A 25,900-nucleotide genomic window follows, 5' to 3' on the forward strand; every position below is an offset into this window, starting at 1 on the left:
GCCAGACCCTCTAGTCTCCAATAAAGCTACCCTAACAACTTCATTTACACTGGTTTGGCCGTGTAACGTGTAATCAGTAAAAGGCCCATCTCTCCAAAGTGTCCCAGGAGTTGTTTTACAACTCAACACCAAGCTGCATGTTGCTCCCGCTATTATGAGCAGCCTGCAGACATTTCTCCTATCTAGCACATCTGGGATGCCGTTGGTCACCAACTGCATAGAGTTTTGATGATTTCCTTGCTCAAGTGCATTTAGCGTGGCAGAACATTCCCCAGACAACCATTAATAACCTCACTGATAACATGCCAAGGCATGTAAGTGCATGTATTTCGATAAATTGAGATGTGTTGCAATTTCACTGTTTAGGAGTGTATATTGGTCCCTATGGATGGTATACAAATATGTGGTACAATCATTTTCTGAATCATTCATGGGATTGAATTAGTATTTTTAAAGCCAGTGTAAATATTCTTTTTTTATGAATAAGCATAGATGTCTACCATATTAGCATGCTGATCTTTGCGGTGAGTTCACCTCATAGAGAGTTAAAGTGTTGTCTTTCTAATTGCACAGTTATATGTGTTTGAATAATTCCATGTATCCTAAAAAGAAATTACAGGCATGTTTTCTTATTGAATACAAAATGTGGGAAAAGATACATTTTAATTAATACCCAGGGTGTAATAAGAGCTGTTATTAGTGAAATTGTTCATTTCCTGTATCTATCTGTCTTGCTTTCTGTATAAGCCACATGTCTCCTTTTGTTTCTTCTCTTCCTTTATTAGGACTCCTTTCTTTATGAGTCTAACGTCTCAAGGAGGTGAATGACATCAGGTTTTATATTTTAGTCTGCAATTCTATGAAAAATCAGATGGTTCTAAGCGCAACTTTTTTGTGCCAATTTTTCATGCAGATTTTTAAACCAGAAGTAGATTAGAAGGGAATGGATAATATAAAGGAAGGACTTCTCCATCTCAGATCCACTCCTGACTGTGATTTTTTTTTTTAATTATTCAAAACTGCAGTGGCGTTTTTTTTAATGTTGTGTAGGAAACCACCTTTCGTCAGTTTTTTGACAATAAATAAGATTTAGTCAAAGTTCTAACATGATGATTTTTTACCCAACCTTATATGATCTGCATTCAATCTGTTTGCTGTAGTGTGTAATGATTGTAAACTTAATGAAGTAACAATGGTTTACTTTGGACTTTAAGTTGATCCATGTTTTTGATGCTGTATATGGATATAGATTTGAATGTTCGTGAAGAGAGAGGTGGATTTTCTCCTAGATAATAAAAGATTAGGCATGTTGAAATCCTACGTCTGATTGTTTTTCCCACCGTGTACCATGAAGAAAGATTTGAGCTATTCAATCCAAAATTGGTCGGTTATGCGGACATTCATCTACTGGGCAGGGCACCTTTTTCCAGATTAAAGTGACATACTTGCCAGGAACCTATATTGGTACATAGATTTAACTCGGCATCAATTACACCAAGAACCATGCAAAAGGAATACATTGCCTTCTCCTCCTGCCTCTTCTCCTCTTGGTTTTACAATGACTGAAATTCCTCCCCACTTGTTACTAGTATGAGAGTGGTGGAATGGCAAATGTGAATCAAAATAATTCCAAGTTCTGATTCTCCGCAAGACCTGACATAACCAACTGCCCAGTGCACTGGCGTACACAGACAGAAAAGGGCCAGTGTACAAGAACAATATATGTGTCTTTTGATGGGCCTTTTGCAGTCCATCATAATGCACAATTACCCATGGTTTGGAGGTGGAAATGGGCTCTCTTACGTCTTGGTAAGGAGTCATGTCCACCCCTGTCCCAGTGCTATGTACATCCTACATGCTATTCATAAATAAAATTGGCATCAAAATATAAAAAACAACATCATAGTTAGCAAAAATCTGGAAAAGAACCAATTAGACTTGGCGAAAGAGAAATGGTGTAATATATTTATTAATGCTGGGATTGGTACAACCTTGACAGTGGTTTTGGAATTCTAACATTGACTAGGAAACATTGCTACAGACTCATGATTTCCTTTTTCAGGTTTCAATTGAATTCTCCCTATTCTTTATTCCTCTCATCTCCATTTCTTTTAATTACCAGTTCTTTTCTCGTATTCACCACAGGGGTTTCTATTAAAGTCTGGCACTATAGAGCATGGCATTAATCCTGTATCACTTCACTGGGACTATATTTTCAGGGAAATCAATCTGCACATTTTCGCTGAACCTCTAACTTGATCTGTCTATTATGTCTATCTTTATGAACTCTTGTATTAACCTTTACGTTCAATTCCATGCAAATGTCCTTGCCTGGTCCTGATGCACCTGACTCGTCTTCACCTACAGTTTCATCCTGTTTTCTCTGACACTCATTCTTCACCACCCCCACTTCTAACCCTCCGGAGCAAAAGGCATGGTGCAGCTGGAGTAGCTGTGGGAGAGAGGGGGATGGAGCTGACATAAACTGTGCCTTTGTTAATAGGGTGGATGGTGGTTAGTTACACAGAACATGTTTCCTCTTATGGGAGCAGGAAGAGGACAGAGATACAGCAGATGGTGAGCATGGGACCTGCTCAAAGAAGAGAGGGCGGGAGCATGGGGAACAACAATTCGAGCTCTGGCAGATGCTAACATTAACTATGAGGCGTGGGATGTTAGAAAACACTAGAAAAGAAGGGAGAGTTGGCAATAAAGGTAGGAATAGGAATCGTAAGACAATACGTGACTAAGCACTTAAGGACAGGAATTCATCAAAGAAGGTCCATGAGAATAAAAGACTTCTTAGACTTTCATCTTGATTAAGAACTTCTAAAGCTAAAATGTTACCCTGGAAGTGGACATGCATTTTAAGCATTATTTTTGGATTTTGAAGTCCTATTAAATAGGAGCTCAAATAGTTTAGATACATCATTTTATTCAAACTCACAGATAAAGAAATTACTGTGACAAGTCAGTTTTCATTACCCGCCAGGCTGTTAAAGGTATGCCAAAAAGTCAGTTTATGCATAAACAATGAACTTGTAGTGGAGAAGAAAAATATCATTTGGCATATAAAAAGAATAAGAGAGACATGTGAAGAGGGTATTTGAAAAGATGAATTAGATAATGTTGGAGATGAAATTGGAAGTATGTCACGTCATCAGGCATAGATAGGTAGAATGACAAAAGTGAGGGGTAGTGATGGATGAGTAAATTTCATTTGAAAATACCGTAGTTAAAAAATATATAATTTTAACACATTGGCAAATGCTCCAGGTGAAACCAAAATTCGGTAGAATGCTAAATTGACCTTGATTTATATACCATAAAGGTAAAACTATACCTAAAATTGTAGTATATTTAGAAGTGACCGTGCTTGTGCCCTTTCAGATAAGAATAAAATACAACTTTTTTTAGGATGTCTTTGCATTGTGAGATCTTACCTAATGTATGTAACCCATTCTATGACTGGTGAATATTTTGGTCATTGTGATAAATGCACGCTTTCACATTTGGAATAATGCATATCAATATTTTTATGATAGGACTGTTTTGTATCATACCTAAGTGCAACTAATATCTTTTTATTCCACTGGTCATGAATTTGATCATTTTTCCATGTATAGAAAATACAATAACAAATATGTGATCCATAGACTGGCTTATTTACATGGACTGTGGAACAGAACTCTCTTATGTGTGTTTTAATATTTAGATCGGTGTTGAACATTAAGGCTAGGTGCACACGTTGCAGATTCTCTGTGGATCCGCAGCGTTTGTTGAGGTGCTGAAACGCTGCAGATCCGCAATTAATTTACAGTACAATGTAAATCAATGAGAAAAAAAAAATGCGGTGCACACTTTGCGGAAAATCCGCTGCGGAAACGCTGCGATTTAAAAAAAGGAGCATGTCACTTCTTTTTTGTGAATCTGCAGCGTTTTTGTACCCATTCCATTATAGAAAACCGCAGGGGTAAAAAACGCAGCAAATCCACAACAAAACCGCAACAAAAACTCACAAAAAACGCTGCGGAACCGCATAAAAAACACGACAAATCCGCAGGTGCGTTTTCTGCCAAGAGAGGCAGAATCCGCACCAGAAATTCCTAAGCCTAATCCGCAACATGGGCACATAGCCTTAATCCTACTAGATCAGAAAGTGACAGGCCAATTAATACATTGCAGTCCTGAAGTGGTTAATTATAGTATAATTCATTCTATTATGACCTTCAGGGCTGCAGTGACTATTTATTTTTATGTCTGTACCGTGGGACTGTCAGAACAATATGGTCACCATCATTTATTGCCTCCGGTGTTCTCTGAATGCCCTGCATGCTCTGACTATTGTAAAAACTGTATTACAACCTGTATCTGCAGTCTATTGGCAGAATGTAAACTACTGCAACCTGAACCTAACTGCTATTTTTGCATGCATGCATATCCAATGGATATAAAAAGTCTACACACCCCTTTTAAAATGCCAGACTTTTATCATGTAAAAAAATCATAACAGGAGGAATCATGTCAGAACTATTTCCTACTTTAATATCACCCATAATCTGTAGAAACACTATTGAGAAACAAACTGAAATAATTTTGAAGGAGGGAAAATAAAATAAAACTAAAATAACGTGGCTACATAAGTTTGAACACCCTTTTATAATTGTGGACGTGGTTGTGTTCAGAATTAGACAATCACATCTAAACTTATCTTAAATAGTAGTCAGTAGACAGTAACTGACATTTATAGTGATTCTGATTAACCCTATATAAAGTTTAACTGTTCTAGCAGGATTTTCCTGACATTTTCTTAGTTGCGTTAGAGAAAAAGCAATGGTCCATAAACAGCTTGAAACACAGCAAAGGAATCTCACTGTTGAAAGTTATCAGTCAGTAAAAGGGTACAAAAACATTTCCACGGTATCATGCAACAGTTTAAAGATGCTCATGTGGCCTAAAATTGGTATAACAGTGACATTAAGACAAAACAAGAAGAACATTGGTCCAGGAGACTGCAAAGAGGCCTACAGAAATATTAAAAGGAGATGCAAGAATTCTTATCAAGTATTGGTTGTATACTGCACGAGACAACAGTTCCAGTATTCTTCACATGCCTGGCCTGTGGGATGGGATGGCAAAATGAAAACATTTTCTTACTAAAAGAAATCCAAGCCTATGTTTTACCAAAACCTACATCAAGTCTGCCAAAAGCATGTGGGAAAACGTGTTATTGTCTAATGAGACCAAGATTTAACTTTTAGGTCATAACTCCATAAGGTATATTTGACACAAAGCAAACACTGTGTCAAAAGAACACCATGCCCACAGTGAAACATGATGGAAGCAGCATTATGCTTTGGGGTTGTTTTTGGCATCTGGAACTGGCGATGTAGTTAGGGTGTAGAGAATTACGAACAGTTCCAAATATTAGTCAATTTTGCAACAAAATCTTCAAGCCTCTGCTAAAGACTGAAGCTAATGAGGAATTTCACCTTTTAGCATGCCAACAATCACATTATTTTACTATCAGTTTGAAGTGAAAGAATTTCTGAAGTTGTTGTTTTTGGTATGATTTTTTTACATGACATAAACTTGTCATTTTAACAGGGATGTGTAGACTTTTTATATCCACTGTAGGTGTTTAGGTGTTGTAAACTCTATTCATGGTTTTCAATTGCCAGTAATTCATTATAGAAAGTTGGAATTTTAGCAGTGTATTCCCAATTTATCTGTACAAAAGTGCACAATCTATCAAAGGCTCCTACTGAACAGATGCAATCTTCAGAGTCAGATTATTGCATTATGGTAATAACAACTGGATTTCCCCATTGGATGATGCATTTCTCAGTGCTGGTACAGAATGTAACACAAAGCAGTTTAATTTTCCTCCAATTTTGAACAATCTAAACCCTTTTCTGTACAGTATAAACCTTAATTTCTGCTCAACATCCACATCTTCTTTGTTAAACAGGGTGATTAAGGCTTTATGATTTTCTTGCAGTTTGTGTCTCCATAATTTCTCGGAGATTATTTATCAAACCAAACAAAAAGTAATTCTCCCTTAGTTTATTCTCAAAATGGTGCCCTTCTATTTGAGATTAAGGGTATGCTAATCCTGCTCATATTATTGTTTGCTGACCCATTTAGGTCTCCATCTGCTGCAGATGTGAGTGCACTGAGATTAGATTTTTAATATTAGGACATGTTCACACTATGGTTTCATCCTTTTATTGATACAAGATAAAAAGTTGCGTAGGCTTTTTGCTTCTGGATATAATTTCTGGACCCCAAATATTCTTTGTATAAAGGTAAAAAGCAAAGAACAAATCCTTAAATAGGGGTAGAGACTGAGACCTGATTCCTTGAGCATGAAAGATTATGGACCCTGCAACAATCACAATATTCAGAATACACTTGATTTTGAGTTAAAGGTGTTGTCTGGGACTAACAAATTGATGATCTACCCATAGGAGAGGTCATCAGTATTAAATTGGTGGAAGTCTGACACCTAACATCCATTCCCAACAGCTTTGATCTGCTCAGATGGCATCCATCTGATATCTGAGTGACCCCAAAGGGCGAGTATTATAAATGACTAATAGTAGTTGATGACCCTTCAACAGATTTAGCATTGAGTTCTTGGAACTTCAGGTACCCCTCTGGGTCCTTTTGATTATACAATTGTGAATCAGACCTCACACCATGGAATACTTTTTCATTTATCGTCACTTACCACACTACAGGCAAAGACATAACATATTCACTGACATGAGCATTGACCCCACTGCCGAGGAAGTATTTCATAAAGGAAAGTGGTGGATGACAATTTGCAGGAACAAGAAAAGAATGAGTTCTGTATTTTACGTCACAGCAACTGTTCAAATCAGTGATTTACAATAGAAAAAAGATTGTCAAGGTCTCAATTTCTTTAGCTTTATGTCTCCTTGAATACGGCCTTCACATTCCCAAGCTCAAATCAGTAACCAGGATCGGTAACGTAGAAATATGAATGTTTTACCTCTGTATGTTTGTCTAATCACTCTCAGTGTTTTTCTATGTTCCATGGGGGAAAATAAACATTTTTCTTACTTTTTATGGACTGTCTGTGAGTTTTCAGACAACCTCAATGTTCAATAATCCAAATAATACTATTAGAATAGTTACCCAAGTTGCTGCAAACCTCTTTGAGAAGAAAAATCTATATGTCTGCCAAACTGATTTGTATTCTACACCTGTTTTGAAAAACCACATTAAAGGAAACTATCTCTGATGGTGGTAATGTACAGGCATTCCCAGCACAGCGCTGCTCACTTTGTTTGCCGCTCTGCACCTCCCCATGTCAGACAACTTTGCTGAGTCCTCATGCAGCACTTCCAACTCTGCTGCATATTCCTGCTGTTTCCACCTGGGTATAGGGAAAAGAACCTGCAGGAATATAACCCTGCTGTGTTCTTCTGCCAGCAGTGGATATTTTAGGCTGCTCCTCCTCCTATTCCCTGCCTGAACATTGGTTCCTGTTCCTGTTTGTCTCCAACGTTCATTCAGTATGTTTTCTTGTCTTCGCTGTTTCTGACATGGCAATTACCCATTCTGTCTTACCTCTCTTCTCCTGACCTGGCTTGTATAGTGAATCTGTGCTGCCTGCCCCAACCTCAGACCATCTTACTACACTTTTATGTCACCCTTCTGTACCTCACATACCAGCTCTGACCTGTATGTCAGCTGCTGCAGGTCCGGGGACTGTCCTGTAGTGACATCTGGTGACTCCTTCCTGCCAAGTCTATACTCACCACCAGAGGCTCTAGTGAAAACCAGGTAGTCACTTAGGCTACTTTCACACTAGCGTCGGTATTGGGCCGTTGCGCTGCATCGGCCTGACATGCCGACGCATACTGTGCAAGCGCCGCACAACGGGGGCAGCGGATGCATTTTTCCAGCGCATCCGCTGCCCCATTGTGAGTTGCGGGGAGGTGGGGGCGGAGTTCCGGCCGCACATGTGCGGTCGGAAATGGTGGACACAACGCAGCAAAAAGCGTTACATGTAACGTTTTTTGCTGCCGACGGTCCACCACAACACGACGCAACCGTCGCACGACGGTTGCGACGTGTGTCAATGTGTCGCAATGCGTCGCTAATGTTAGTCTACAGGGAAAAAACGCATCCTGCAGACAACTTTGCAGGATGGGTTTTTTACCCTAAACGACGCATTGCGACATGTTCAAAACAAACGCTAGTATGAAAGTAGCCTTAGTCATGCTCCTCCAGGGTTAGCCCAGCCTGTGGTGCAGCGGGTCCACACCCACTGATGTTATATCTGCCCAGCAAATTTTGGCATAAATAAGTCCAAGAAAAGCTAGATTTATGTCAACCTTGTCCAAAAGTAGGCACTTGAGGTGTTCTTCGGTAGTTTTATCAACTGAGATGTTGGCAAGTTTGGAAAATACTGGTGATTCGGTGTACAGAAATTATAGGGAACATTGAAAAGTGTGTGTTGCTGTGAAGTAATCAAATAGACAGTAAAATCGGTATAAATTCACCTAGGTATATAAAGGGAGTGCTGAAGAAAGTATGCAGTTTAAATAACAGTTGACTTATAATCATGTTATTAAATGGTTTTATTGAATATTCCTAATTTCTGACAACTCCCAAAAGAAAAAGTCCATCTGGGAAAACTTGAATGATCAATGTAGCTATTCAACCAGGCCTTGTGCTGTTGTAGTGGTAGATTCTGTAATGTATTCCAGTTCCCAAATTACCCAGGATTCTAGGTGCCGGCTTGTCTCCTATCTATAACCAATGTTTAATAGCAGTTCATTATTGTGTTGCTACTTTCCCATCCTCTGCAGTAAAACCTCTTTATCTGGTGCACTGAAAAAAATCAACCTTTGCTAAATAGCAATGTGTGTATTTATGTAGCACTAATGGAATCGCTGTTCTTCTTACCCTGTTCAATTACATTTCAATTGAACTGGTGAGAGCTGCGACGCATGCTGACTTAGCAGATTGTGTAATGGGATAAATCAAAGTACCTTTGTACAATGTCATTCTTCTGCCATTTTTATCTAGGTGCTTCATGTAGACTTTGAGACTCTGACATCTACAAGACGAAAGACGCTGCAGACACACTTCTCTCTATGTGAGTCTCACAATAATGGACTGTACTGATGAGATTAATCACTTATCACTCCATAAATGGCTTTATTTGCCCATACGTTAATATAATATCATGGAGATTGAAAGCTACAATTTGTTAATATCATTATCTTATTATTGCTTATTATTGACATTTACAATGGCGTGGCCAATAATAGGAAAACTTAAAAAGGGCCTTGCGAAAGTATTCGGCTCCCTGGAACTTTTCAACCTTTCCCACTTATCATGCTTCAAACATAAAGATACCAAATGTAAATTTGTGGTGAAGAATCAACAAGTGGAACACAAGTGTGAAGTTGAACAAAATTTATCGGTTATTTTAAATTTGTGTGGAAATTCAAAAACTGAAAAGTGGGGCGTGCAATATTATTCGGCCCCTTTACTTTCAGTGCAGCAAACTCACTCCAGAAGTTCATTGTGGATCTCTGAATGATCCAATGTTGTCCTAAATGCCTAATAATGATAAATATAATCCACCTGTATGTAATCAAATCTCCGTATAAATGCACCTGCTCTGTGATAGTCTCAGGGTTCTGTTTGAAGCACAGAGAGCATCATGAAGACCAAGGAACACAACAGGCAGGTCTGTTATACTGTGGTAGAGAAGTTTAAAGCTGGATTTGGATATAAAATGATTTCCAAAACTTTAAACATCCCAAGGAGCACTGTGCGATCATATTGAAATGGAAGGAGTATCATAGCACTGCGAATCTACCAAGACTCGGCCGTCCCTCTAAACTTTCATCTCAAACAAGGAGAAGACTGATCAGAGATGCAGCCAAGAGGCCCATAATCACTCTGGATGAACTGCAGAGATCTACAGCTGAGGTGGGACAGTCTGTCCATAGGACAACAGTCAGTCGTATACTGGACAAATCTGGCCTATATGGAAGAGTCACAAGAAGAAAGCCATTTCTCAAAGATATCCATAAAAAGTGTTGTTTAAAGTTTGCAACAAGCCACCTGGGAGACACAACAAACATGTGGAAGAAGGTGCTCTGGTCAGATGAACAATGCCAAATGATATGTTTGGCATAAAGGCAACACAGCTCATCACCCTGAACACACCATCCCCACTGTCAAACATGGTGGTGGCAGCATCATGGTTTGGGCCTGCTTTCTTCAGCAGGGACAGGGAAGATAGTTATAATTGATGGGAAGATGGATGGAGCCAAATACATGACCATTCTTGAAGAAAACCTGTTGGAGTCTGCAAAAGACCTGAGACTGTGACAGAGATTTGTCTTCCAACGAGACAATGATCCCACACAAAGCAATATCTACAATGGAATAGTTCACAAATAAACGTATCCAGGTGTTAGAATGGTCAAGTCAAAATCCAGACCTCGATCCAATCGAGTATCTGTGGAAAGAGCTGAAAACTGCTGTTCACAAATGATCTCCATCAAACCTCACTGATCTCGAGCTGTTTGCCAGGGAAGAATGGGCAAGAATTTCAGTCTCTCGATGTACAAAACTGATAGAGACATATCCGAAGAGACTTGCAGCTGTAATTGCAGCAAAAGGTGGCACAACAAAGTATTACATTAAAGGGTGATAAATAATATTGCACGCCCCACTTTTCAGTTTTTGATTTTCCCAAAAATTTAAAATAACCAATAAATTTCATTCAACTTGACAATTGTGTTCCACTTGTTGATGCTTCACCAAAAAGTTACATTTGGTATCTTTATGTTTGAAGCATGATATGTGGGAAAAGGTTGAAAAGTTCCAGATAGCCGAATACTTTCGCAAGGCGCTGAACTTCCAATTAGACATGTATTGTAGTTCTTCTGATTTGCTATACCATTACCCCATGTGCAGGGCATTGCAGTAACTTCAGTATCCCTACTGCAATGTCCTGCACATGGGGTAAGTGACATAGTGAATAAAAAAGAGCTATACTATATATATATAATTGGAACTATTTGCTATTATTATTACACCTTCTACATATTGATATAAGATCTTGGAGATGGGAATACTCCTGTAAACCCGAAAGGGCTTAAATTTGGAAAGCTCCACTGCACCACTGCAGCATTGAGCTCTGTGCATGTTCAGCCTATGATTACTATTTTCTCCACTTTCTGCTATTTGACTTTGCCTAATGCAATAGGATAATGCAGAATATGATGTTCAGGAATAGTGCACACAGTAATATCATGGCATAGAGAAGGCACCCCTGGTAGTGACACATTAAGGAGATAATTACCTTATACCAGGACAGGAATCATTCCCATAGTAATGCCACAGTAGAGGAACAGAAAGTTCCTAACTCTCCCATCCGACATGACAAATGCTAGTACAGTTAGTACAGATTAACCATAGTGATGGGGTCAGGGTGCTGGGTACCACACCCCACACTGTCTGGGTGCTGGGCAGCTACATTGGTACCAGTCCTGTGCAGTATGTCAGTATCTCTGGGTGTCTGATGTCAGGTCGGGTAGATAGTATGCTTGGACTGCCCCTTAAAACAGATCTCAAGATTTGTCCTTATAAAGGACCTATCACCGGATTAAAAGTATGTAATTTGTAACACTATCTTCCTCTTTTTCTCTTTTTTTGTTCCCTCAGCCCCCGAATATTCAGTTGTTTTCTCTTCTTAAATCTGCCATACAGTTACAGAGATGTGACCCTTTTTATTTAGTACTAATTTTTTGTGGTCTTTTCCAAGGTCATGTAACTGACATGTTTCTCTGGGGGCGTGTCTTAGACTGCCATGCATCATTACTCTGTGAGCCACGCCCCCTTGGGAAAGTCCATAGAAATAAGCATATTAGGTGCACTAAAAAAGGCTGATATATCTGGAACTTTAAGTCGGATTTAATAAAATAAAATAAAATAATACTTTGGGGAGAAGCAGGAATATAATGAGGACAAAAATTTAACCACTTCTGACCGAATGACAGCTCCTCTCTAAATACAGTCTAAATACATACCATATGTGAAAATTACATGATATTCTCTATTGTTTGTAGACTATAATTATTCTGTGTATGTTGCAATGGAAATGAGTCATCCATGGAGACTTACTTTTTAAAATGTGTTGGGTTTATGTCCATTTACAGTAGCCAATCCATTTACGCAGATCTGTAGTGTAAGGCATGGGTGTAGATCTGGAAGTTACATCATAATGTTTCAAAGTTAACAGACAAAACAAACTTCCCAAACTGAAGAATAAAATAGCGTACAATTACAGTAATTTCCATGGATATTGACTTAATTAATTCAGAACTGCACGGCTATCTACAAACCTGTCTCTAACCTTTCCTTCATCTCTAAACTTCTGGAAAGCTTGGTCCACTCCCGTCTAATCCGCTATCTCTCGGATAACTCTCTTCTCGACCCCTTACAATCTGGTTTCCGCTCTTTACACTCCACTGAAACTGCCCTCACTAAAGTCTCTAATGATCTAATAACAGCTAAATCCAAAGGTCTTTGCTCTCTGCTGATTCTCCTGGATCTATCTGCCGCATTTGATACTGTGGATCACCAGCTCCTTCTCACCATGCTCCGCTCCATAGACCTCAAGGACACAGCCCTCTCCTGGTTCTCCTCCTACCTCTCTGACCGCTCCTTCACTGTATCTTTTGCCGGCTCCTCTTCCTCTCCTCGTCCCCTTACTATCGGGGGTCCGCAGGGCTCAGACCTGGGCCCCCTCCTTTTCTCTCTATACACGGCCCCAATTGGACAAACAATCAGCAGATTTGGGTTCCAGTACCATCTCTATGCTGACGACACCCAATTATACACTTCTTCCCCTGACATCACCCCCACTCTAATTCAAATTACCAAGGATTGTCTGTCTGCTGTCTCTATCATCATGTCCTCCCTCTATCTGAAACTAAATCTCTCCAAAACTGAACTACTTGTGTTTCTCCCTTCTACTAACCTCACTCTACCCAACATAGAAATTAACCTGGAGGGTTCAACCATAACTCCCAAACAGCATGCCCGCTGTCATGGGGTCATATTCGACACCAAACTTTCCTTTACTCCCTATATCCGATCACTGACTCGCTCCTGTCACCTGCATCTTAAAAACATCTCCAGAATCCGACCTTTTCTCACCTTTGAAACTGCTAAGACTCTTACTGTCGCTCTTCTTCATTCTCGTCTGGACTACTGCAACTCTCTTCTGATCGGTCTCCCTCTTTCCAAACTTTCTCCTCTCCAATCCAACTTGAATGCGGCAGCCAGGGTCATATTTCTGGCCAGCCGCTTCACCGATGCCTCCATCTTGTGCCAGTCATTACACTGGCTACCCATTCGCTACAGGGTCCAGTATAAACTCATCTCTCTCACCCACAAAGCTCTCCACAGTTCTGCACCGCTTTATATCTCCTCTCTCATCTCCATCTATCGCCCTACACGTACCCTTCGTTCTACAAATGACCTAAGACTAACATCCCCCGTAATCCAAACCTCGCACCTCCGTCTCCAAGACTTCTCTCGTGCTGTGCCAGCTCTCTGGAATGCACTTCTCCAGATGATCAGACTGATACCTAGCCCCGACCTAGCACGCTTTAAAAACCCATCTGTTCAAACAAGCCTACCACATCAACTACTCAGTAAACTAACTTTGTCCTGTTCCCTCCTTCCAAATATTATCTGCATGTGAATCTGCACCCTACTATTCATCTGTCTCCACACCCTCCATGCACATGATAACTGCACTTGATACTTGACTATTGCACTTAAACACACGGGCTGATGACCGGATCGTGCAGCTTTTTATGAAAATCCCTATTTATTATTATTGCCGGACCTGAAATAACAAGCACTTTTCACCTATTGTGTCCCCCTATTTCCTTGTAGATTGTAAGCTTGCGAGCAGGGGCCTCACCCCTAATGTCACTGTTTAAATTGTCTTAACTTGTACTGAATTTATTGTCTGTACATGTCCCCGCTTAATTGTAAAGTGCTGCGGAATATGTTGGTGCTATATAAATAAAAATTATTATTATTATCATTATTATAATTTAACCAGTAACCACAACTCACTTTATCTAAGTTACAGACATACCCAAATGAACCTAAAACTGTTCTATGACTTAGTATATTTTATATGATCAACATTCGGCAAATACAGAACAACATCTTAGAACGCTAGATATAGTATTGTGGTAGCAGACAGGTGTACAGTGCGGTTTTCCATTTGCCAGGTGTATATAGTGTTAGGATATTTACTTAGAGCTGACAGCATAGATCGCCTGACCCTTTGTGTTATGAATGCAGAAAATAAGATATAGGATATAGAGTTTTCACTGGCACACTTTTTGACAGATGGTAGATGTCCTTTGTTGAGATACCATATGTGCTAAGGTGAGCAGGCTGTAAGGGCCATATGCTACTTGTGTAATTCTATTCCTGTGTTACCTCGTGGGTTACAATTTCAGGCTGTGGGACCTGTTTTTGCAAATGTTGCCATGTTAGAACATGTGGGGCATTACTGTACAACCTGGAGTGGGAGATATCATCATACTGAATAATTCTGCTATATACTGTAGTAATGAACAGCCACATGACTTCTGTATGGGGCATACACCACCAATGCTATATATATTCTGCAAATTATATATTCTTCTTTTCATTGCAATATATGATCTAACTATGACGAGCAAAACAGACTAAATGTAGCACAACTATGCCCCACGTCTATGACAACACTCCCACTGCCATCACAGACTTCACTAGGCTCTGTGATGTTTGTGCTGTATAAATAAAAAAAAAAGAATTACATGAATTATAAATGGAGAAAAATGATAACGTGATCTAATTTATGTGTATTAATGCTCTCACGCAGAGAAATCATATGTATAAGTGCACTGTATCAATGATGTTGGCACTTTATGTAGAGAGAAGCATATGGCATTGGCCTGACACACAGAATGAAGGAAACTGAAAGGGACATTTGTCATCTTCCAGCACCGAGGGTCATTGCTGTAAGTGAAGCAATATCTACCTTGCCAGATCATGCATTGGAAGGCAAACTATGTGACTGCTATGTAAGGGTGCTTTCACTTTTGCGTTCATCCCCACGTTCAGTGGTACCGTCAGAGCTTGTGTTCGAACCCCTTCCAAAACGGGATTCGGGCATATGCACCAACGGGCTATTAACCAAGTACTCTGCTGTGCATCATTTTTTGAAGTATATGCCTACTGGAGACGGACACTCAGGCATAGTAGACTGCATCCAGTAGGCATATACGTCCAAAAATGATGCACACCAGAGCACACGTTGACTCTATCAACATCATTCTAATCAATGGCCCCATCGGCGCATACGTCTGAATTTAGCAGGGGGTTTAGACGCAAGACCCGATGAGACCACTGAGCGTGGCCAAGAATGCCATGTGAAAGCACCCTAAGGGGGCCCTATTCCTTCTTGGCCTCATCCCCATTAACTATTGGTCAAAGGGAACAGGGCCGGCGTCAGCACCCGGCATACCCGGGCAAGCGCCGGGGCCCTGAACAAATGGGGGGCCCACTCGTGGCTGGGACATCAGGGGACCTGGCCGCACCACCAGCAGCTTCAGCACTACTTGAGCTCAGCCATCACTTAAACAGACATGGCCACGCACATTGCACTGTGCAGCTGTGTGTGCTAGTAATGACGCGGCCGGGCCGACACACAAGCAAAGTTAAAGGCACAGTGCCCGACTGCATCATTAGCAGCAGACACAGCTGCAGAGTGCACTATGCGTGGCCATGTCTGTTTAAGGCTACTTTCTCACTTGCGTCACTTGGCCTCCGTCGCAATGCGTCATTTTGGGGAAAAACGCATCCTGCAAATGTGCCCGCAGGATGCGTTTTTTTCCCATAGACTTGTATTGCGAACGGATCGCGACGTATGGCCATGCGTCACGTCTGTCGTGCACTGTATGCATCGTGTTTTGGCGGACCGTCGTCACAAAAAATTTTTCAAGTGAACGTTTTTTCGTACATCGCATCCGCTATTTCCTACCGCGCATATGTGGCCGGAACTCCACCCCCTCCTCCCCGGGACTTTAGAATGGGCAGCGGATGCGTTGAAAAACTGCATCCGCTGCCCCCGTTGTGCCGAATTTTCACAACGTACGTTAGTACGTTGCGCCGACGCTTAGCGACGGCCGCGTACCAACGCAAATGTGAAAGAAGCCTAAGTGATGGCCATCAAGCAGCGTGCCCTCCATAGCCACATGCCAGAGGAGCCTGATGGGTGGCAAGCCAGGGGGAGGTGAGTGAGGCTTGTGTCTGTCTGTATGTTTGTGTATGCATGTATGATGTGCATATCTGTGTATATCAGTGTGTATGACTGTATATAGTTATGTATTTTTGTGTATTTGTCTTCAAATATGTTTGTACATATCTGCGTATTGTATGTGTGCATGTCTGTGTATTGTACTGTATGCGTGTGCATGTCTGCGTACTGTATGCGTGTGCATGTCTGCGTATTGTATGTGTTTGTATCTCTGCTTACTGTGTGTGTGCATGTCTGAATACTGTATGTGTGTGCATGCCTGAATACTGTATGTGTGTGCATGTCTGCATACTGTATATGTGCATGTCTGAGTACTGTATGTGTGTGCATGTCTGAATACTGTATATGTGCATGTCTGAGTACTGTATGTGTTTGCATGTCTGAATACTGAATGTGTGCATGTCTGCGTACTACATGCGTGTGCATGTCTGCATATTGTATGCTTGTGCATGTCTGCGTATTTTACTGTATGTGTGTGCATGTCTGCGTATTGTATGTGTTTGTATCTCTGCGTACTGTGTGTGTGCATGTCTGAATACTGTATGTGTGTGCATGTCTGCATACTGTTTATGTGCATGTCTGAGTACTATATGTGTGTGCATGTCTGAATACTGTATGTGTGCATATCTGCGTACTGTATGTTTGTGCATGTCTGCGTACTGTATATATGTGTATGTTAACGTATTGTATTTGTGCATGTCTGCGTACTGTATGTGTACATGTCTGCGTATTGTGTGTGTGCATGTCTGCGTATTGTGTGTGTGCCTATGTGAAGGATGAGGGGGAAGGCTAGGCCCTGTGTAGTATATCTATATTTCTCCGCCGTATCTGTGCATCTTGAATCGTGGTGTGTGGGCCCGCAAAAAAAAGTAAAAAGTCATAAATCTATACAGTTCAGCCTATTATCTTGCAATGTTGATCCAAAGGAAGGCAACAAGCCACATGAGGAGAAAGTCATTTTAGGGAAATATTCCTTTCTGACTTCAAATATAGATAATAAATCCCTGGATCAATGCCCAATCTCAAGTAATTTAGCAATCATTACTTGTCATATTATTACAATCAGGCTAGAACCTAACTGACTGTACCATATTGATTTTAATAATCTGTTAGTCCTGTCATAGGGGTGATGAGAGTCTAGTCTACTTTCTAGAGGGTAGATCTTTAAAATACAAAATTGTCTTTTGATATTAAGAAATGTTTATAATATGTAATGACTCTTGCCCATACCAACTTCTATCCTTGCCAATAGTTACATGACTTTAAACTAAAGAGCCATATATGTAACACATACACCAAGCTTAGAAGTTATCTGGCCATGCATGTGAATATTCTGTTACAGATTCTGTTACTTTCCAGATAGTTTTCAGTGACCACACAGTAAAATGCTTGTCACAATTCTATAGTAGGATTTTCAGGGGCAATGGGTTCCTTCCTTGTCCCTCAAGCTAGGAGGACCCTAGGCTCCCTAGGCTATCCCAGATAATCCCTGATGGTGGAGATGCTGGGGTCACATAACTTGCTATTCTCCCATATGCATGCTGATCGGTTTCCTCCCCCACCCAAGGAGATAAGGGTCAGGAGTAGGTCAACACAAAACTTGTTAGATAGGGGAAACAGAGGAGGATAAAAGAAAACTTTAATCATACAAACACACTCACAAAACAACCCAGTGGAAATCAGCACAGTAGTAGAGGCAATCAAAATGGGAAAGAGGATTAGGATAAACACACATTACCAAATCTATGCACACATCTCCTGTAAACTGACTGCTACTAGTACCAGGGGTGCCGAGGTAAGAAGAGACTGCTCACACTGCTATGCACCATCTCTTTCTGATTTAACACTGGATACACAATTGTTGCTGAGGTAAGAAAAGGCTGCTCACACTGCTATCCTTCCTGTCTTTCTGTTCTAATACAAAAGATGCCGTATGCTGAGGTAAGAAGAGGGTGCTCACACTGCTGTCCACCCTGTCTGTTTGATCTAGTACCAGAGATATCATGGGAGATTACATAGAGGCTGCTTACACTGTTGTCCACTTTTTTTCTGATATAGTACTTCAGATATCAGAAGTTTTGAAGGTAAGAATGCACTAGTCACATTGCTTTCCACCCTGTCTTTCTGCTATAATATTGTAGATACCAGGGGTGCTGAGGTAAGAAGAGATTGCTCACACTGCTGTGCACCATGTCTTTCTGATTTAATGCTGGATATAGTATTAATACTGAGAATAGAAGAGGCTGCTCACACTGCTATCCACCCTGTCTCCCTGATTTAATACTGGATATACAATTGGTGCTGAGGTAAGAAGAGACTGCTCACACTGCTTTCCACCTTGTCCTTCTGAACACTGTGTGGCTGCTGTGCCCCTGACATATCTTGACAGTATATTTTATAGATTATATTTGGGTCACAGCAAACACTCAGTATTTGTAAGAACAAGATGTACGTCAGTGTTACCATGGGTGATTAGATAAGAAGAGGCCGCTTACACTGTTGTCCACTTTTTTTCTGACCTAATACTGGAGGTATTAGAAGTGCTAAGGTAAGAATACACTGCTCACACTGCTTTTCACCCTGTCTTTCTGATTTATTACTGGCTATATTATTGGTGTTGAGATAACAAGAGGCTGGTCACACAGCTGTCCACTCTGTCTATCTAATTTAATACAAGAGATAGCAGATAAAAGGTGAGAAGAGGCTGCTCACATTGCTGTCCATGCTGTCTTTCTGATCTAATATTAAATACACTATTGGTGCTGACGTTACAAGGGGCTGCTCACACTGCTTTCCACGCTACCTGATTTAAGACTGGATAAACAATTGGTGCTAAGGTAAGAGACTGCTCACACTGCTGTCCACCTTCTCCTTCTGAATGCTGTGTGGATGCTTTGCACTGGAGATAGCTTGACAATAAGTGGTATAGGCTATAGTCGGGTCATTGCAACCACTCGGTATTCAGAAGAACAAGAACAAGGTGCACATCAGTGTTAGCAGCCTCTTATCTCCGCACCCCTAATGTCCTCAAGTATTAGAATATCCACTGAGAGTATATATTCCCTCACATGAAGGGAGGGGGCAGAACTGCCTATTGCACTTGCATGCTCACAGTCACCTGTTCTAATAACATTCTATCACAGTTTTTTTTATCTGTGTTACAAGATAGCAGCCATTTTCATCCTTTATTTCTGCAGCATGGAAGAAGTACATGGCACTAAGGCTGGTTGGATCCAGTGATTTGGGCAGCTTCAGATTGGTGCAAGCAAACCCTGAGGGCAGGTTAGTAAACGCTGCGGGCTGGATGCTGCCTACTTGTGCAGCATCCAACCCGCAGCATCCAGATGTTACAGCATAGTGGATGGGATTTCAAGAAACCACATGTCCACTATGCGTCCAGAGACACCCGCTACTTACCTGTGGAGATGGACATGCGGCACGTCTTTCCAGACCACAGCATATCTATTTATCTTGTGGAGACTCGCGTCTTCGCAAGGTAAATTTCATCCGTCCAATGTATTGGACACAATGATTACGCACGATTCAATGAACACATGCAGAATCACCTGCGTTCAATAGCCAGCATCGTTTTGGACATAGCGGGCATGTGCTATATGCAAAGTGCTGTCAATTACTGAACAACTGCACATACCCTAAAACATAGTGCATAGGAGCGCCTTATCACACTTTTCATTCAAATGCAAAAATAATTTCAGTCAAAAGAATTATTCTGATCTCTGCCTTTCATGGCTGAGATGAAAATAACTCCTACTGTAGGTCACGACCACCAGAGGCAGGGGTTGCGAAAACAGCCGAGTACAGATGAACTACGCGCTTTGCATAACTCCCATAAAAATAAATGGAGGATAGAAAAAAATAGCACAGCGAGCTTTTTCTTTTTGGCGTTATACCAAACGCATAGCTCTCCTTGTTTTTTTTTCCCGCAATTTCCATTCATGTCTCTGGGCAAAGAACAGATGCGCTCGTTTGTTGTTGTAACTCTCCATTTAGGGCTATGGAAGTAAAAGCAGTTATTTCCATGTTGGCCAAGAAAGGTAGAGGTGGAAATAACCCTTAAAAATATGAGTTCTAAACCATATCATTTCGTTCTTTGCACCACTTCTGTAGAACATTTTTATATGTATAATGAGTGACACAACAGTAAGTAGTCTTAATTCAATGTTGCTGTGGAAAATCTTTGCTAATACAGTTATGACTAGGACATGAATAGGATTTGACCTTCACACGGCTTTGTGGTGCATTATCTGCAACACATGAAAATGATAGTCAATCTCTGAGCTAAGATGTTGCGCCAAGATGTGGAAAGCTCTTATATTGCCTGAGAACCCTAGCGATTATAATGCTTTGTATAATAAACTGCATGGTTGATCTAATGTGAAACTGTGACTTGTACATCAATGAAGAAAAGATGCACAGTCCCTTCGTTTAGAGAATTTACATAAATGCATAGATTAATCTAGCCGTGATTAGTTCACTATAAGCGAGCAGAAGTTGCATGAAGCCTGTATTTCTTCCATCTCGGTATGACAATCAATTCATCAACACAACAGGCAAGAAATTGCAACAGGGATGAGAACTCGGTTCTATTAGAAGTTCAGTGCAGTGTCTAATAATGATCATTTAATTGAACACTAATGAGCTGTGCATGGGAAGCCATGGCAATGCTGTTTTCACCATGACACATCTGACTGGAGTTTGACTAAGGCTACTTTCACATTAGCGTTGCGTCGGGCGCAGCCGCGGTGACGCATGCGTCATGCGCCCCTATATTTAACATGGGGGGGCGCATGTACATGCGTTGCACTTGCATTTTGTGGCGCATGCGTCAGTGCACAGAGGACGCTGCATGATGCAGTTTTTTCTGCGCCAAAAACCATGCAAAAGTGGACGCATGCATCACAAAACGCTGCGTTGTGCATGCGTTTTCATTTGCATTGTGCGTTGCGTCGCCGACGCTGCACTGCACAACGCAAATGTGAACGTAGCCTAACACCTTTAGGTTCTTGGTGACATTCCAAAAGAATAATGTGGTCTGTGCTGTTGTGGAATATATGCCACTAATCAGCCTAGCAAGCAAAACAAGTAAATGAAAGCAATAAATATTGTATATTCACTAATATGTTTTGTTTTTGGATTTTACGGGATGCATTGCAAATCTATTAAACTATTTTAAATTATGCAACAGCAGCTAAACTAGGAGCGTGGAGCATGCATGATTGATTACATTAGTAGAGCTCTACTTCACATTACTAAGTCAAACTGGAGCAGGAGGACTAAGAGGATTTAGCTGGAGAAGCAAACAACAATTGTCCTAATGCTTTGCTGAAATTGGATACCAGGAACAATAAGAGCCCGCAGCTCCTAGCAAAGTGACTGCAGTCCAGATGGCCCTGCCTAGGGGAATACGCAAACTGTGATTTACTTGTCTCTATCTTCTAGACTGTTTGTCCTGGTGAGTTGTGTTTTTAGATCTTGTGTGTTTCACACAGTATCATGCTGACATGCTTCATAAAACATCAAGGATTCCTATCATATGTCTACAGTGGATGAATGTGCATAGTCCTACATATTCCTGGCTATATTTTACTGTAATGCACTATGGAATTCATAACACTGCATTGTCACTCCTGAATAAAGTGCAGGCTCCCATATGTGCTCACAGTATAATCTATCTGTATTTGAAGTTCAGTCCTAAGAATTGCAGTATAACCCTCAACACATGACATATGATAAAACAGGCTACATCAGCGCACACCAATGTATAGTTTCAATCTAATAGCAATTTTCTTCTGGGGAAGGTAATGTAGGATGAGTCTACATGTATTTCACGTCTCCTGAAGAAGCCCAGTACAGTGAAACACATGTTGAGGTATCTGTGCACTCTTCTCCCTCCTCCTACTGTTCTCTACCACTGGATCACTGTATCTCAAGGAATTAGTGATATATGAAAGCCATATTACTAAATATGCTTCAATTTGTATAGGATTTCTTCATTCTCTATATTATTTATTATAGCTATGGGGTTTTCCACACTCTTTTATTTTAAAACATGCAACATCAGCACACAGCAATGTATAGTTTCAATGTAATAATAGCAATTTTCTTTAGAGGAGGGCAATAAATGTAGAATGAGTCTACATGCATTTCACGCTTCCTGATGAAGCCGAGTGCAGTGAAACGCACTGGCTCACCTTGTCTCAAAGTATTAGTGATATACAATAGCCATAAGATTCATTTTTTTATAGTATTTCTTTATGCTCTTCAGTGGGGAAAATAAGTAATGGTTACAGTGCCAATTTTGCAAGTTTTTGAAGTGTACGTATAATAAAAATTGCATACCTCTCCATTCTTGGTAGATTGGAAAATTAGCAAAATCAGCAGTTTATCAAATACGGTACTTATTTTCCCCACTGTATGTTATATATGTATACCTATGGGGCTTTCTACTCTCTTTTATGTTCAGAGATTCTATAACCTCATGTGCTATGAGTTTATTACTTTGTAATTGGCAGTATTATTATTATTATTTATTATTATAGCGCCATTTATTCCATGGCGCTTTACATGTGAGGAGGGGTATACATAATAAAACAAGTACAATAATCTTGAATAATACAGTACATTTCTGCTATTCTTTTGTCAGCCAGTGTACACTATTAGTGATGAGCGAGTGTACTCATTGCTTGTGTTTTCCCGAGCACGCTCGGGTAACCTCTGAGTATTTATACCTGCTCGTAGATTTAGTTTTCATCGGGGCAGTTGAATGATTTACAGCTACAAGCCAGGCAGAGTACATGTGGGGGTTGCCTGGTTGCTAGGGAATCCCCTCATGTAGTCAAGCTGTCTAGTAGCTGTAAATCATTCAGCTGCAGTGATGAAAATTAAATCTCCGAGCAGTCTTAAATACTCGGAGGTCACCCGAGCGTGCTCGGGAAAACCTGAGCAACGAGTACACTCGCTCATCACTATTGACTATATTTCTTTATGCTATGGTTAAGTTACGCATGCACTAATTCGGAAAGCAGGTTTAGGGGATACATCGCCTCTAGCATAAGCAATTCTTATATCCTTCTGTGGAAAATTCCATTATTCCTCCTGATGTGTGTTTTTTTTAGTTTATCTCTTATTGGATATATTTTTCTAATAAAATATATTTATATTTTGCATTATTATTTTTGGTTGCCCTATGTTTTTTTCTTTATTTTATTTATATTCATGTGATTATTTCTACTGGAAAATCCTTACGGTTCTTTGTGCATTTCATCTTTGTTTTACGTACAATCTAAATGCAACTTTCTTGCATTCCTTCCAGTTCTACCTTTGAAAATGACTCCAATGTTAAAGCTTCACTTCTTTTTCAGAAGACTGGCAGGGTGCTCATACTCCTGCTATTATCATACACTCCATTGAATTAGCAGCTGCAATGACTGAGCCTATGAGCTGTTGTAGATTTTGGTTTTTTGTCTTCTCTAGATCTTATCCTGTATAATATTGTAATATGACCATTAATGCAGTAGTATGAGTAAGCCCTTAGGTCCTAGAAGAACATGAGTATTTGACCTAAAGGAGAAAATCTAAATTCTTAGTCCCAAATGCCGTTTCTGTAACAATGTCTCCCCTCACCTAACATTTCCCATATTTTGGCAGTATTCACACATTGAACACAGATTTTTAGTTATCATATTTATGGTGCTGGATGCTTTGAACAGCCTCAGGATTTGGGTGTGGTTACTACTGATGACCATCCCATATGTCACTTTTGCTATGAGAGGGATATATTTCACTATTAGTAATAAAATACCTAAGCATCAAAATCTGTGTAATTCCCTATACTTATAATCATTAGTATAATAAGAATTATTTGGTGGAAAGAATGTTTTGTTTTTTGCTTCCAGAGCATTTCGTGAATAATAATGACAGCCACTCTTTACTTTCCATAGCTATACTCCTGACGTGACCTGAAGGCATGTTAGATAATATGAAGAAAATAATGTAAGTGCTGATTTGCTTTATTGCTGTACTTAGAAACTGTGTATTTGTAATAATGCAGTGGATAATGTACAATATATGCATGTCTCAGCAAAATATAATTTTAAAAATTAACCTATAATAGTATATAAAAATAAATAAGAAAAGTAGTGATGAGCGAATATACTCGTTGCTGGGGTTTTCCCGAGCACGCTCAGGTGACCTCCGAGTATTTGTTAGTGTTCGGAGATTAAGTTTTCATCGCCTCAGCTGAAGGACTTACAGCTATTAGCCAGCCTGAGTACATGTGGGGGTTGCCTGGTTGCTAGGAAATCTCCACATTTAATCAAGCTGGCTAACAGATGTAACTCATTCAGCTGCGGCAATAAAAACAATCTCCGAGCACTAAAAAATACTCGGAGGACACCCGAGCGTGCTCGGGAAATCTCAAGCAACGAGTACACTCGCTCATCACTAAAGAGCAGTTAAAACAATTTTATGTACTTGGAGAGATGCCAAGGACTCAAAGAAAAAAGAAGGTGGTTACGACAACCAATTAGAGTTTGAAAAATTGGAATCTCTGACCAAAGTTCTGACCTACTGCCCACGGTGCTTCTTAAATGACTTGTCCACATAGTTTACCAGGCATTGATGTTTGATAGTAAATCATCAAGTTCCTTAGCTGGACTCCTTCTGGGCACTTTTATCTGACTCATATTTTTATCAAAGTATCTTTGTACCATTGTATGATCAATTTGGAAAAATAAAAGGCATCCTTCTGCTTTTGTAGTTATGGAATAAACTACAACATATTGGCATAATATACAAGATTGTGATTTTCTCTAGTTTGTGTGTTCTAGAATATGAATATGCTTGGAAAACATTTCATTTCTTATTAATTTTACTGCTGAATGATGGATGTTTCATGACGTTGCTTGTCAAGGAGGCCCAAAGTATTTGGTTGTCACCATATTGCAGAGGACATCTGGCACACTACCTTGTCTTCCAGACCCACCAACTGGTAGACGAAGATTTGTGCTAGTTTCTAGTGCTGAAGAGTGGATTTCTAGATAAGAGTATATGTTAGAAGTATAACTATGCCTGAAATTATACTTATTTATGTCTTCTTTAAGTGGCTCAGAGGTTACTACACATTCTAGCAATATGACTACAAAGTGACATGGGTAGAGTTATTTCTCCAACTAAAATATTATTGATTCCTTACCCTAAATGTGCAGTCAATATCGAAAATGGGCAGCAAATTCCTTTATGCTGTAGTTGAAGAAAAATTATTACATTGGAGTTTTAGATGAGTTATTGAATGCTCATGGGTTTTTACAATGTGGGTGATAAATAACGACTTTTGTAAGGAGACCTGGAGTATTGCGTGTGAGGCTTATGGAATTGCTACCCTTTCCATTTTAGTAACATTGTGAACGTTTCTTTCCATCCACATTTCAATGTTTGCTGACCTATAAGAATTTGTGCATGTTTTGATATTCTTCCACATCTCCT

At 40.1% G+C, this 25,900-nt stretch overlaps 1 protein-coding gene and 1 long non-coding RNA gene across 3 annotated transcripts in view; one reads left to right on the plus strand and one right to left on the minus strand.

The window, feature by feature from the left end:
* SRRM4 (serine/arginine repetitive matrix 4) overlaps positions 1–25,900 on the minus strand; it is a 256,446-nt gene that overhangs the window by 220,070 nt on the left and 10,476 nt on the right. The gene's annotated exons all lie outside the window — the stretch shown is intronic.
* Positions 1–25,900, plus strand: part of LOC138666248 (uncharacterized) — a 144,070-nt gene that overhangs the window by 114,247 nt on the left and 3,923 nt on the right. For both annotated transcript variants that reach the window (XR_011318570.1, XR_011318571.1), the window contains exon 4: positions 24,358–24,409. This is a non-coding gene — a long non-coding RNA (uncharacterized lncRNA). The remainder of the gene's footprint in view (positions 1–24,357; positions 24,410–25,900) is intronic.

The sequence above is a fragment of the Ranitomeya imitator genome, chromosome 1 (assembly GCF_032444005.1).
Source record: "Ranitomeya imitator isolate aRanImi1 chromosome 1, aRanImi1.pri, whole genome shotgun sequence".
NCBI classification, from domain to species: Eukaryota; Metazoa; Chordata; class Amphibia; order Anura; family Dendrobatidae; genus Ranitomeya; species Ranitomeya imitator.